At 31.2% G+C, this 16597-nt stretch overlaps 1 pseudogene across 1 annotated transcript; it reads left to right on the forward strand.

Moving 5' to 3' along the window:
- Nucleotides 1-1727: 1727 nt before the first annotated feature.
- Nucleotides 1728-4216, forward strand: LOC143633069 (serine carboxypeptidase 1-like; annotated as a pseudogene). The gene is made up of 8 exons (XR_013153625.1): nt 1728-2548; nt 2633-2740; nt 2814-3084; nt 3181-3426; nt 3503-3665; nt 3700-3778; nt 3853-3958; nt 4040-4216. The product of XR_013153625.1 is annotated as a serine carboxypeptidase 1-like (transcript).
- Nucleotides 4217-16597: the final 12381 nt, after the last annotated feature.

A 16597-nucleotide genomic window follows, 5' to 3' on the forward strand; every position in this document is an offset into this window, starting at 1 on the left:
TCCCAGAAGAACGGACCCCCACAAACCACGATTTCCTCAATCTCCCTTCGAAGGCCATTGTTAAATATAGAAACTGCTTCCCCCACATACATAGGTTGGCATGTTCTCAAACCGAACAAAATCTTTGCGACTCCCATACATGAGCGAAGCAAAGAAGCTCGCATTGAGGATCCCGAAGTCTTGGGAGACCGCTCATCAGTTCCACAGCGCTAGATGCCCTTTTCATAGCCAAACTGCTGATAAACCCCGCATCCCGGCTTACAGCACCACCAAGGAGTTTCACACCAAGCATCGACCTTCCAATCCCGCAAGGGAACAACCCCTCCTGCACCTTCACCCCATTGCATGTTAGCCAAAATAACTTTGTTTTTTTCACGTTTAATTCAAAACCCAAATGAGGCCCCTCAGACCTGATAATATCTAATGTTTTGGCCACCTCTAGTGTCCCCGATAATCGTACTATCATCCAAGTACCAAGCATGAAAGAGAAGCTTGCACCGAATTCTGATTTGATGAATACGTGGGTGCAAAACTAAGGCAAAAAGGAAAGGCCAAGAGGGTCCCCCTGTTGAACCCCGGTTTGAAACTTTTAAATTTGTTAAAAATTTATGTCCGTTTCCACGTAGGGATTTCTCCATCACCTCTAGTCCGCCACCCAGGTGTCCTCTTGGAGCGGACGTCCGACAAAATGCAAGCTTTAAAAGTGCTCTAAGTAGATAATGTTATTGAAAATTAACAAACAAAAACAAATTATAAAATAGTTACATTTACTATATAAAAATATGACTAGTGCAAAAGTATGCTTAAGTGTTCCACAAAAAAATATATATATAAACACATTAAAACTGATTGGAAAATAATTTAAGTTATATATTTTAAACAATAGCTTTTTATATAATAATATTATTATATTGTATTATACAAATTTAAGGTGTTAACTCCCTCCCTCCATCAACATCAACTTGACTTGTGGACTTATGTTGTAATACTAGCTTAGGCTGAGGGGTGTGGGGGGCTCTAACGGGGGCGCGAGTGGGGGCTCCAGCCAATAATATTGTGACGTGTGGCAGAGAGAGAAACTGGATAAGATGGGTGATGGAGCCCCCGCTGGAGCCCCTGGCCCTGGTGTGGAGGGGCTCCAGCAGGGGCTCCAGCGGATTTTTTTATTATTTTTTTATAAATATATTCAAAAAACGTATTATTAAAAAAACTCATAAATTATTAAAAAAAACACACATTAAAAAAAAAACACATTAATATCTAAAAATAAAAAAAAAATTAAAGTACTAAAAAAACATTATTCTAAAAAAACATTAAAGTACTAAAAAAAAGTTTGGAAGATGGGTTGATTTTGGGTTTTTTTTTGAAGTTGTGGTAATTGTTTTATGTGATTTTGGGTGTGGTAATTGTTTTAGGTGATATTGGGTTTATATATAGGAAGAATAATTTTTTTTTATTAAATTAAAGAGCCCAACGGCTCATTTGTGTACTCCCAACGGCTATGTCACGTCTCCCAATGCTCCTTTACGCCACCTTTCTCCCGCGACCCACCTTGCGCCTGCTTTGAATTCCGTGCTCGCGCCCCTCTCGCGCCCCGGTGGTGTGGTGCTCGCGCCTGGGGGCGCGAGCGGAGGGGCTCTCGCGCCCCCGCTGAAGCCCCACACCCCTCAGCCTTATGGTTGAGCTTCTACATAGTAAATTCCAGTTGTTGACTGCCATTCAAAATAACAAAGGTTCCAATTGTAGACTCTTATATTCCAATCATCTCAATCTCATCATCCCACTACTGATTCTCTGCAAATTTTCCAACTTCACAGGTTATTCAAATCAAATTCCATAAATTTATTTTGGTTGTTTACACAACTTGGATCTGTTGTTTCATTTTTCTGTCTCATTTATTTAACGGATAGAATCACAAAATAGTAACCAAGTTTCATATTGTTCCAATAAATATTCTTAACTATAAAAGTCACTTAAGTTTCAATATTGTTTTATTGCTCTAAAACTTTTCGTGTCTAAATTGAATGAACTAAATAGAACAATTACAAAACTTGGTTATTAATTAGTAACTTTTTTCTTCGCAATTTTACCTTCCATCGCAAGTAACATAATTTAAACATTTACATAAAATTGTTTTTGTATCATCTAAACAGCAGGACAGGACACCTATAATCAATGAAGATCACATTTCAACTGTCTCTTCATTTCAGTCTACTTGTTTTCGTGTCTTGCTACGGTAGTAATGGATACGACCCTCTTGAGCACGCTTTCAAGATCCAACGTTCTAGAAGATCGATAGTGAATCATGTAAGTAACGAAGTTCAAACAGCCGAGTATTCAACCTCACCGGTTTACATAGGCCCTCAAGACGGGCTGAAGGAGGCCGACAAGATATCCAGTTTGCCAGGTCAGCTAGCCGGAACTGACTTTGATCAGTACTCAGGGTATGTGACCGTTGACCCCAACCATGGGAGAGCTCTATTTTACTATTTTGCAGAGTCACCGGTCAACTCTTCTACTCATCCTCTTGTACTCTGGCTCAATGGAGGTAAATAAAAAGATTATCTTTTCTTTTTTTCATTTTTAAAGTCATTTGTGTTCATATACTAAAAAATGATAATAAATGTTTCAGGGCCGGGCTGCTCTTCGTTTGGAAACGGGGCCATGATGGAACTTGGACCGTTTCGAGTCAATGCTGATAATACGACACTGTCACGAAATGAATACGCATGGAACAATGGTAAGACTTGTATATATATATATATCTTTAATAGCAACAAAAACCGAGTAAGAATGGTATGTAATCTTTGCAGTTGCAAATGTCCTTTTCTTGGAATCCCCGGCTGGAGTTGGATTTTCTTACTCAAACACGTCTTCAGACTATAAAACCGGAGACACACAGACAGCGAAAGACTCGTATACATTTCTAGTCAATTGGTTAGAAAGATTCCCGGAATACAAAACTAGAGATTTTACATCGCGGGCGAAAGCTATGCAGGGCATTACGTGCCTCAACTCGCACAATTAATTCTTAAAAACAACAAGATCACGAATCAAACTGTCATTAACCTTAAAGGAATTGCTGTAAGTATTGGACTTACTAATAACTTTAAACTATTTGTTGATACTGAATATAAGAATGAACATGTTCATGTTAATACTTAATATGTTATTCTTCAGCTCGGCAACGCATACGTGGATAGCGAAACGGCAAACACAGGAACGTTTGACTATTTCTGGACACACGCCATCATTTCTGATGAAATTCACAAAGGGATCAATTCCAACTGCAACTTTTCCGAGGGTGCAAACATAACAGATGCATGTTTAGACTATCTAGATCATGCGTACGCTGCTTTGAGCAATATCTACTTCTATGACATCTACACCCCTTTATGCTCACCATTCAGCAATAGCACCCCATCAGTAAGAACTAACAAATCCAATCAGACATATTTATATTCACATGGAAGTAATTCACAATTCTACATGATTGATACAGATATCAGGATTTGATCCATGCAGTGACAACTACATCTATACCTACTTGAACACTCCTGCTGTGCAACATTCCCTTCATGCAAAACCGGTTCATTGGGAATCTTGCACGTACGTAATAACTAATACCAACTTTTTATCTCAAAAAGACAAAAACTTTGAAATGCGTTTATAATCTTTATACAAAATGCAGTGCGTTAGACTACGAGGACATGCCTTTCACAGTGTTGCCTGTGATTCAGGATCTAGTGGCCAGTGGTATCAGTGTTTGGATCTACAGGTAACTAAGTTTAACAATATCTATGTGTATATACTTAACCGATTATAACATAGGAACAAACATAAAAATTGCAGTGGAGATACAGACGGGAGAGTATCAGTGACATCAAGTAGGTATGCTATAAACAAACTACAAACATCAGTCAAGACACCATGGTACCCATGGAAGTACCAAGGCGAGGTAAAAAGCATTCTATTCGATTCTTATTTAAATAGTTTCTAATATTAAATGATACGCTAAAACAGATTTATGTTATGTTAGGTTGGTGGATATGTCGTGGGATACGAAAACCTTACATTTGTGACGATAAGAGGAGCTGGACATTTCGTCCCGAGCTACCAACCAGGGCGTGCTCTAGCGTTCTTCACTTCCTTCTTGAAGGGAAAGCTTCCTACCAGTCACTAATTATAGCTTGAAAAATAATATGTTAAACTGATCTAAATCAATGCTCGAGCTTATCATCCAAGCGAGTGATCGATATAAGTTGTATAAACATTATATATGTGCAACAATTACAATTTACCATGAAAAGAATTATATGCATTCTACAAACAGGTGGCCGGTGTGCAGGAATGAAAACACAGAATGGCAATACATGATCACTTTATGACACCAAATTAAAAAAAATTGATTAATCTATCTAATAACCGGACCCTTTGAAAATGAGTAAAGGATTAAAGAAAAGCTTGATTTGTAAGTGCACCCGGTTACCAGAACGCACGCCTCAGCGGTTGTCAGACTGAGAATTCTGTTATCTATTTTAACAGTTCGGACCAGACATCAAACCCAACACCTTACCAGATCACATGTTAGACTAGATTGTCATAACTAATTTCAACATATCCAAGTATTACATAAAATTTAAATATTTTGAATTAAAGGTTTTAAAAAACCTGCTATGTTTTGAAAAATCTACTACGTTCTGGGCGGGCATGTTGGATAACACGTCTGGTTAGTCCGATCATATATGTTTGGGATTGAGTCTAAGAAATGCTTATTAGCTTATTGGCGTTCTCAAAAAGCAATAAGTTAAAATGTGTTTGGCAATCACAAAAGTCTTTTTTAGTTTAGCTTTTTAAAATGGTTAAAAAACAGTTTTCCAAAATCCCAAAATCCTGACTTTTCAAAATGGCTAGTAATTATTATAGAGAAAAAAAAATAGTTATGAATGAACTTACAAATTGATCCATGAGCACAATCTCAATCAAGAAGTCCTCGTTGGCGTATTTGTTATCCTTGATGGTCCAAACTCTCAAAATTCTAACCTTAACGGTGGATGGAGAGGTTTTGAGAACATCAGTTTCATTCAACATTGTAAAGCTTTGAACCTCCGTTGTAAGTTGTTATAAATAAAATGAGGGTTGAGTTATAATAAGAAGATTAGTTTTCCTAAGAAGGATATGAAATAATCTTGTCCATTCATTTTAAAATTGAATGGTTGAAATTAGATTAGAGAGATCATCAAGTGTAAAACAAGGGTAAGGGCATAATAGGGATAACACATTTGTTGACTTTCTCTCTCTACATGCAAGACACATGTTAAATACCATATCATTTTAAAACGCTCATAACTTTTTTATACGACATTTTTTTTTCAAAACAATTTCACCATAATAACGAGTGTTTTTTTTATCTTTCATATGAGTACCATATTGCTATATAAAAATAAAAAAATATTTCGTGGGTTTTTTACAAAGTGTGTTTTATTTTTTCATAGTGTTTTTTGCATTGTGTTTTTTACATTGTGTAATTTAATTGTGTTTTTCATTGTGTTTTTGTCATTGTGTTTTTATTTTCATAGTGTTTATTCCATTGTGTTTTTACATTGTGTCTTTTTCATTGTATTTTTCATAGTGTTTTATTTTCCGACGAAATTTCCGAAGACTTTTCCGGCAAGGTGGTGGCGGTGGGCGGTGGTGGTTGTAGGAGATAAGTGACAATTTAAGTGGGTTTTAATTAAGTGGTTTTAATTAAGTGGGTTTTTGAAATTAAATTAAGTGGGTTTTCAATATTAAAGTACTAGACAAAAATACCCTCCTTCCTAGCCTTCTTAGGATAATCAAACTTCTTATTTGATCTTTTCTCAATAAAATGATATTAGACTTATGTGAAATAACTATGTTTGAATATAAAATTTATAAATAAGGGATGAAGAACCTACATTGTAGAAGCTTCAAAGGCAAAAGATTGTTATAAATGTGAAGAATGCATCTATAAATGGATGTTATATAGCACGTACGGAGATGGTTATTTTTGTTAAACCTGTTGAATTTAGAAATAACTTTAATTAAATCAAAAACAGAATAATCAATTAAAATACTTAAATATACAAACTATAAAATTCCAATCATAATCCGGAGCTTAATTTTTGAAACTACCAAAAATTTCACACGAGAAAAATATTAAAGGTTAATATTTCATTTATAAAATGTTGTTTTAGAAATCAAACAACCTAATTATAGACTATTTCAAACATAATTCGTTTATAGTCAAACTATAGATTTAAAATTTATAATAAATTTTCATATTTCATAATAAAATATGAAAATGAATATAACTAATCATATATTTACTGGTTATGAGTTGCTAAAATATTGTTTTAAAAAAGTTATGTATAAGACCATTATAATTAAACTATAGGTTTCATATTAAAAAAAAATTCCTATCAAATTAAGTTTCACTGTTATTATTATCGTAAGAGTAAAATTTAATATCTATGATTTAATTATAATTAAAAACTATAACTATTAATCACAGTTAACAAATCATAATAATATTATACCAAATAACTAAAAAATTTAATTTTTTCAACAGTTTATAATTCAGAGCTTAATTTATCGAAATACCAAAAATTACAATATATTTGAATTTCGAAATATACTTGAATGATATTTGAATTTCATAATTATAGACAATTCCTAATATACTTCAATTCCAGTCGAACAATGGATTTGAATTTAGAAAATTTGAAAATTTCAAAAACGCTATAGATGAAAATAATCTACATATACTATTAAAGCAATAAAGGTTTTGGACACTTGCCTTCTTTTTATTGGTCAATTCCCATAAATTTCATACTTACACTGCACTCTTAGAACTTCTTGGAATTTAAATAATTTAAAACTAAAATGTATTGTTAGAATTTATTGGAAATTAAATATTTCCACCCATCACGTGACATTCATCAATTTCGAGTCTCGATTTGTATTCGTTTTGTAAACTTTTATTATGTAAACCGACCCGTTTTGTAAACCGAAGCTTATGATATAATCAAAATGATAGATTTTATGTTACAATATTGTTTTATACTTGTTGGGGCTTGAAAACATCATTTTCGGGCTTTAAAACGCGTAAAAATCATTTAAAACGAACTACATGGACTAAAATTTTCATTTATGAAAAGTTGGAAAATCTGGCATACACCCGATAGCGTGGCGCTAAGGGGCTGCAGACCAGCAACCCGTTTTTGTTTGTTTGTGTCTTGTTTTGATCCATTTTTGCATGAAAACTCTTGTAACACTCATCCATGTTTGACCACCAACATTACCATATATATATACACCCCCATTTCACTTCATTTTTCCCTTCTACAACTCCAATTTCTTTCTCAAACTCCATAGATTCAAGGTTGTTTGTTTATGTGTTCTTGAAGGTTTGACTTCTAAAAGTCAAACCGAGTTTAATCTTTCATTCTAATTAACTTATATAGTCTTATTAATACTTTTTTATGGTGGCACAACATATATATAATGTAATACCCCTTGTTACCTTTGGTAGTTACATCTCCGATTCCGGTCGGTGAGGTTTCGGACCTTGTAAGGCAAGGCTTCATGGAGAACTTCATGTTCTTGATATATATATATATATATATATATATATATATATATATATATATATATATATATATATATATATATACACTTATATAACTTGTTTATACATACTAACCATGCTTAACTTCTCCTTAGTTTATTTACAAGTTCCATGGTTATGGGTTTGAGGGTCTATGCTTCGGTTTAACCGTAAATAGCTCTAAACTGTAAACCGAACTTTGCTTACTAGTTTTAGTTAAATACTTGTTTTAAACATGTTTAATGTTATATCTCAGTTTATAAAACCATTTTTATGAGTTCCATGGTTATGGGTTAGTAGATTCTAAACTCGGTCTTAACCCGAAACTAGATCCGAACCGTAAACTGAACTTTTGTTTAAAGACTTTATTGTTAACTTTTTGGTTGTAAAACTTAAGTATTTTCATTTGTTCATTATTATACAAGTTCTTGGATATTTGGGCATGTGGAAACCATCTATGAACTTATTGTGAGATGGAAACCGAACCAAACCGAACTAAACCGACTTTTACTCGCTTAAGACACAAAAGTGTGTTTTTAGCTACCAAGACTTGTATAATTCTTTATAAATAGTTTACAAACTGATTTTAATTATTTTCTTAAGTACTTGGAAATGTTGGATCCAACTTGATCTCATAACAAAGTTTGGACCGACAAAACCGAACACTCGCTTAACGTACGTTGTTAGTTTTAAAACAATAGATCTACATACTTTGTTAAGCCTTACTTGATTTTTATGAGTTATCTCATAACATTTAATATTTTGGAAAGTTGACTTTCGGTTTGACCAATTGTCAAGACCCGAACCAACAACCCGAACACTCGTTAAAACCCGTTTTAGTATCTTTATTCCAAAGGCACTTGCATTCTTGCATTTTAACCCGGTTTCGAGCAAACTTACATTTTTAGGGTATTATTATAAATTCTTAAATAGTTACATTTTAAACCTTGAACTTTAATTGTTTACTTTTCTCAACAATTATTTTATTTTAAGACTTTCAAAACAACCTTTCTAAACCCGAACTTCTTTCCTTTTACGCTTTGTTCGTTAAACCCATCGTTCCGGCAAATCTCCAAATTATCATCTTTCAAGTTTATTACTTGAATGTGAGTACTTTCTTACCCCGTTTTCTATCTTTTATTTTGGGGGTGACATTTCATACTTATTTAACTAAATGTTTTATACTTGAGTCTTAAACCACAAAAGTTATTGTGTACTTTACTTGAATAATTTCTCGATTTGGTGTTCTATGATTCTATGCCTATGTGTTTATCGCCTTTGGTTGGTTGATCTGTAAATCCTAGACTACTTGGCATCCCCTTGTAGCAAGGTGTCATTAACGTAATGCAATTAACGATAACTATTAAACCCTAGACTATTTGCATCCCCTTAGGCCAAACGTAGTAGGGCGGGAGTTTGGGCGAAAATGGGTTAGAAGGGGCGCGAACACCCCCCCCCCTCCACGATATGTGGGCGAAATGGGGCGGGGGCGGGGTTCTTTTGTCGCCGGATTGTTTGAAGATTAATATTATTATATTAAATTTGACCGTTGCAACGGTCAAATATATAAAAAAAATTAATTAATTAAAACAATATATAAATATCTATATAAACATACACCTTCTTCTCCATTTCATATCCATTTCATACACAATCCATATCCAAAATTTTCAAAAAATCTAGTAAAATGAATCCTACAAACAACCCGAACCAACCGAAACTCGTGGAACTCACCGCAATCATCACATAAATGATAAAAAAAACACGAAAAATTTGCCGAGTAACTCAATGATACCATGAGAGAAACCAACAAACAACACGAAAAGATTGGCGCTATGATGGAGTTGCGGGAAATGAGTATAGAATACGAATCCCTCAAAGCGCCCGGGTCACACAAAGAGGCCGCATTGTTGCAACGACGACGATTCGAAAAAATGCGCGAATATTATGGATATTAATATGTATTTTTTTGTATTTCTTTTTAATTTTAATGCATTTTTATTTAATTATTTAAATAAATTGGTTTTTATTTAATTAGCTTAATTATAAAAAGAAAATAAGAAAAAAGACACTGTGGACCCAACTTGTAGCCCCTACACCATTACACCCTAAAAACAAATTTCTGCTCCTTGCTGACTAGGCGCCACGTGTCACAATTCGCCCCCAATTGTAGCCCCTCCACTACACATGGCCTTATAGATAGGTGTCGCTAACGTAATTCTATTAGCGATTTTATCCAAATTATTGCTTTTATTTATTGTTTCGTATACGAGTTTTGTGGATCTTTCTTACTATATATTTATATGCTCAAAATTATGAATTGCTCACCAACCTTTGTGTTGATAAACTTTATTTTATGAAATGTTACAGGTTTACATCTTGGTTGATTATGGAGCTTGTGGAAAAAATGTCACAAATACCTTTAGGATATTAGCAAAAATGAACAATATTTGATTTTCTATATTTTGTTATGAATATTGTTACGTGACACTTTCGATGTTGTGAAATGAAATGAGTTTGTTAAATATTGTCGGTTTAAATAGTATCATGTGCTTATGGGCAATCGTTATATCTGGGCATATTCCGCCGCCTTTGATTAGGGTATGACACATCAAAATTGTTCTACTATAAATTAGTAGTAATACATTTTGTGATGTTTGAAGTCAAAACAACCATTCTCTGTGAAAACTTAAGCCACACAAATGGTCTAGAATTAAATTTACAAATGTATTTATGTGTTTTAGTAAATTCACACAACCAAAAATATTCAAATAATTATCAAAATGCAATTTCTAGATTCATTAGTCCATTGTGAGTTGTGAATCAAAATTAAATATTTAACTAATTAGTAATGCAATTTATATATATTGTCTAGCACAAAATATGCGACTAATTATATGAATACAGTTGTTTCCTTTCTTTATAATTTCAAACAACTTTCCGTTGTAATATCACTTTTTATTAATTATCTTATTTAAACCGTTTCCAATCAACATCTTTCGTAGTTTTCTAATTTGAGCATGGATAGGTGAATGTTATTTACGTTTATACATCTTATTAATTCATATGCAATACATAGCACTGGTGGGTTAGACACTTTTACATATATAAATTTCTAATCGTGTTTGTCGATTCAAGTACTGATAGTCTTGATATCCCGTAGAGTAAGTTATGTTATTGTTTTCGGTGTAATATTTCTAGTTTTCATATATTTAATATTTATATGAACACCCAATATATATAACCTTTAAATGTCACTAAAGTTAATACTATTTGTTGTCTCGGTTTTCTAATTTTTCTGTTTTGTGTACTAAAATCCTTTATTAAGTCAACAATTGAAACATCATGCTCTATAAGTTTCGGTTTTTATATTTATGTTGTTCACCCTTTTTATATGCTAACTATATTATATATTCTATTACAGATGTCTTCCCAATCAAAGAAACGTAACTTTGGTCAATAAATGTCTTCCAGTTTGAGGAGTAATTCATACGGTTAGTCATTTTGATATTTTTTATTTACCCTTTTACCCTTTAAATGTTTTTTAAGAGTGCATTTTTGTAAACATGCAGTTTCAACGCCTGGACAACCACTGACTAGCATTTCGAATGGTAACAGTTTATTTTAAACGCGTTAATACACTATAGTTTATTTAAATTTATTTCGTTATGTTATTGTCTTCAAGTTAAACCTTACATCAACAAATACAATCTACTGACGTCAAAATATAGTAAATAAAAATTAATTTGTTATTAACTATAAACTAGTAGCGTTTCCCGCGTGTTGCAGCGGTGTTATTGATGTTTGGTTACAAACATAAGTTAGATTTGTGATATATTAAGTTCAAATCAAGTACATGATGTTTAAATTAATATTATTTGTTACATACAGTTCAAAATTGTCTTAAAAGATTGGTTCACCAACAACTTATAGTTTGAAAAAATAAAACATCGAATACACACAACCACAAACAAAAATATATATCCATATTCCATAATATTATTATTAATATCAATGTTTTGAAACCCGGACCGGACCGGCTGGTCGGACCGGTCCGACCGCGACCCGGTAGGCATTCCAGTCTGGTTCGCATAGTATAACCCGTTTCCTAATAACCCGGTCGGGTTTGACGGTTTGCGGTCCGACCGGAACCGTTGAACCGCCGGCCGGACCGATATATCCTTTTTTTCATTAAATAAAAAATGCTGTAGATGAAGTAAATCGAACCCAGACACAATACCGATAGGAGAAACTTAATAAATGCCACACTAGCCAACCAATCAAACATTGCTTATGTTCAAATAGTTGAAATATAAATCATATATATTGAAAGAACTAATAATATAAATGGAAGGTTTTTGAAAGTGTGGCAATGATTGAATTTCTAAATTAACCGTGATACGTAAATTTTCAATAGAAGACTCCTTGGCTAAAATAGAATATATCAATAAATACATGGTCAATAATCATTTGAAATTTGAACTGATGTTTAACCATTATTAGTTATTAGTTGACACGTGTCAAGTTAGGACCAAAAGAAAAAGGGTATAAAGGTAATTGTACATATTTTCGGTCTCCACATGCAAGTCACATGTTAATACCCCCATCATTTTAGAACGTCTATAACTTTTTTGTATGATATTTTTTTTCTAAAAAAAAATCATCATAATAACAAGTGTTTTTTTTATCTTTAATATGAGTATGATTTTTGTTACATAAAATTTAGAAACAAAATTTACGTCATTGTGTCTTTTCGCACCCCATTGTGTCTTTTCGCTTATCATTGTGTTTTTTTTCGTCATTGTGTTTTTTCGTCATTGTGACTTTCAACTCATCATTATGTTTTTTTTTTAAATACTTATAACACCGTTGTGTAATAATAGTATGTAAAAACAATGATAAAATAATAACAAATTATCTAATACATAAAACACAATGATTAGTACATGTTACACAATAACTTGAAACGTAAAACACAATGGTGAATACGTATAACACAATGACATAAAACGTAAGACACAATGGTCTATACGTATAACACAATGACCTAAAACATAAGACACAATGGTGAATACGTATATCACAATGACTTGAAACGTAAAACACAACAGAAACAATATATTACACAATGACTTGAACGTAATATACAATAAACGTAATACTATTATTCTCAAATTAAATAAATGTCATATGTCAATCCGAATAAAAGACAATGAATGTTTTACACAATGACGAACAAAAAGACATAAAGATGTAATCTTTGTTTTATTTTTTGTCTTTAATATGAGTTCCAATAGAAAAATATAATTATTAAAATCTATAATACAATGCATATGAAAACTCAACTAAAACACACAATGAACAACAAAAAAACACATTTAAAAAAACTCATTAATTTTTTTTATTTTTATATAACAATATGATACTTATATTAAAGATAAACAATCGCTTATTATTATGGTGAATTTTTTTTAAAAAATGTCGTATGAAAAAAATATGGACGTTTTAAAATGATGGGGGAATTGACATGTGCCTTGAATGTGAAGAGAGAAAGTCAACAAAAGTGGTTTATTACATCCATGCCCTTCCCATCAATTTTCGTTTATTAAATTAATCTCAGTCATTCAAATCTAAGGTAAATGGACTGGATTTCTACTCACCCTTCTTATTTTTGTTGTCCTTTGTATTTTAACTTTACAACGGACAACAAAAATGAGAAGGGTGAGAAGGAATCCAGTCCATTGATCTTAGATTTGAATGACTGAGATTAATTTAATAAATAAAAATTGATAGAAAGGGCATGAAGGTAATAACTCACCTTTGTTGACTCTCTTTCCACATGCAAGACACATGTCAATTCCTCCATCATTTTAAAATGTTCGTAACATTTTCATATGACATTATTTAAAAAAAAAATTCACCATATAATAAGCGTTTTTTATCTTTAATATGAGTATCATATTGTTATATAAAATTAAAAAAATTAATGAGTTTTTTTAATTGTGTTTTTTTGTTGTTCATCGTGTCTTTTAGTTGAGTTTTCATATGAATTGTATTATAGTTTGATCATTATATTTTTCAATTGGTAATCATATTAAAGACAAAAATTAAAACAAAGATTACGTCATTGTGTCGTTTTGTTCGTCATTTACTTTAGTCATTGTGTAATACGTTCATTGTCTTTTATTCGGATTGAGATGTGACAAATTCATTTAATTTGAGAAAAATAGTATTGCGTTCATTGTATACTACGTTCAAGTCATTGTGTAATATGTTGTTTTCATTGTTACGTTTCAAGTCGTTGTGTTATATATATTCACCATTGTGTCTTACGTTTTAGGTCATTGTGTTATACTTATTCACCATTGTGTCATACGTTTTAGGTCATTGAGTTATACGTATTCACCATTGTGTTTTACGTTTCAAGTTATTGTGTAACATATATTAATCATTGTGTTTTATGTAATGATGAGTTGAAAGAAACAATGACGAAAAAACACAATGATAAGTGAAAAGACACAATGGTGTGCGGAAAGACACAATGACGTAATTTTTGTTTTAAATTTTATATAACAAAAATCATACTTATATTAAAGATAAAAAACGTTTGTTATTATGATGAATTTTTTTTAAAAAATAGCACACGAAAAAGTTATAGACGTTCTAAAATGATGGGGGTATTAACATGTGTCTTGCATGTGGAGAGAGAAAATGTGTACAATTACCTCTATACCCTTTTTCTTTTGGTCCCCATTTGACATATGTCAATTATTATGGCTACTCACACTTCTTATTTTTGTTACCCTTTGTAGAATAACTTGACCCTATATATATATATATATATATATATATATATAGGGGATGGTTCAAGAGAGAAATGATATTACCGCAGGAAATGCGAAAAATGAATATGGGCCATTAGTTTTGTTTTAACTTTTTAAATGCTTAAAGCTAAATAAAAAAAGTATTAATCATTCTCTTTTTTCAATTAATTTAACTAATAAACCATAATACTTATCTGCTTAATTAATATAACTAATTAAATTATTATAATTGGAAAATATTAAGAACACATTTATTTTTATAACTTATTTTTTGTCTCTTGAATTTTTATTCTACACAAGTATAATTTATTCATACATTAAAATTTCTTTATATCCAAAACTAATTTCTTCCAACTCAATATATTAATATCCTTCAACACATACTTACATTATAAAGAATAATACCAAAAAAACTATTTTACATATGTTTGCATTAGATATCAACAAAAAACATACAACCTACACAAAAACTTATAATCTACACTTGTTCTAAGAATAAGACAACATATAACCTACACACGAAAAACATATAACCTACACACAAAATTCATTATCAATAAAATACACACGCAAGGAAAACATATAACTTACGCACGAAAAACATATAACCTACACACAAAAATCTTATCTTACACAAATACAATTTATATACAATTTATTCATACATTAATTTCTTTTTATTCAAAACCAATTTCTTCAAACTCAACATATCAATATCCATCAACATGTAGTTACATGTGATGAATAATACAAAAAACTATCTTACGCATGTTTGCATTAAATGTCAATAAAAATTATACAACCTACACAAAAACATATAACTTACACTTGTTCTAAGAATAAGAAATATAACCTACATACGAAAAACATATAACCTACGCATGTGTAGGATATGTGTATCTTTGTGTAGTTTATATAATTGTTTGTGTCGAATTACATATGTAAGTTGTATGTTTTTTGTATGTTGTACGTTTTTATTGCTCAAAAGAAGTGTAGGTTATATAACTTTGTGTATGTTGTATATTTATTATTTACATTTAATGGACACATTTGTATGATATTTTTTTATTATTATTATGACAATAAATTTTATAGGCATACCAATTGAAATATATATATATATATATATATATATATATTATGTTTTGATATTTAGTGTTAAAAAACACGTTGATATATGCTAATAAATTGAGTGGAAATTATTTTTTTTAATATAAAGATATAGTATTATATGAATAAATTGTATTTATGTTGAATAAAATGAAGAATGTGTAAATAAAAAATTAAACTAAAGTAGTGTTTTTATCTTTTTAATTATTATAGTTTAAGAGCATTCTCATCCCATTCCTCATCCTTATCTCTATAATTACACTAAAAAACACTACATTTCTCTCTCCTGTTCAATTAAATAATATTTTTTATACCTTTATCATTATAGTTTTCTCTCTCCTCTACTCACAACCAATCCAACAAATATTAAAAAATAAATATGGGCAAACAATGTTCCCCAAATGTTTCCCCAAATTTACAAAAAATCACTACATTTTTATTTCCACCCTATAATTTACACTCAAAACCTCACCCTATAATTTTCATACTCCCCTCACATAAATTTAGGGGATGGGATGTGAATGCTCTAATTAGTTAGATATATTAATTAGAGGGAGACTTATTATGGTTATATTAGTTGTATTAATTGAAAAGAGAGTGTGCATTTATTATTGCATTTACATCTTTTTTATTTGTTTTTAAATATTTAAAAACCTAAAATAAAATTAGTGGCTCATATTCATTTCTCTTATTTCTCGCACTAATATCATTTCTCTCTCGAACTTAAACACACACACACACATATATATATAGGGAGGGGATATTGTAAAAAGAGGAGTGTGTCTAAAAAGTGTAGGAAGAAATGTGAGTGGTAGGTTCTTGATAATCAACGCCTAAGATTGAATGTGGGATGAAATAGAGGAGTGTTTTATTTTAAAGGCTAAATTGATGTGTTAAAGGGTATTTTGTCATACAATATTTGGTAATAATCATGGAAGCTCCTAAATTTATGCAATTTTCTCTTAAACTTCCAAAATATGCTCAACTACCTAAAATCTTTTAATTATTTAACCCAATTCACACGCCAATATAT

Source organism: Bidens hawaiensis, unplaced genomic scaffold, assembly GCF_021521415.1.
Source record: "Bidens hawaiensis isolate Kalapana, Puna unplaced genomic scaffold, B.hawaiensis_p1.1 tig00006607_1, whole genome shotgun sequence".
NCBI lineage: Eukaryota > Viridiplantae > Streptophyta > Magnoliopsida > Asterales > Asteraceae > Bidens > Bidens hawaiensis.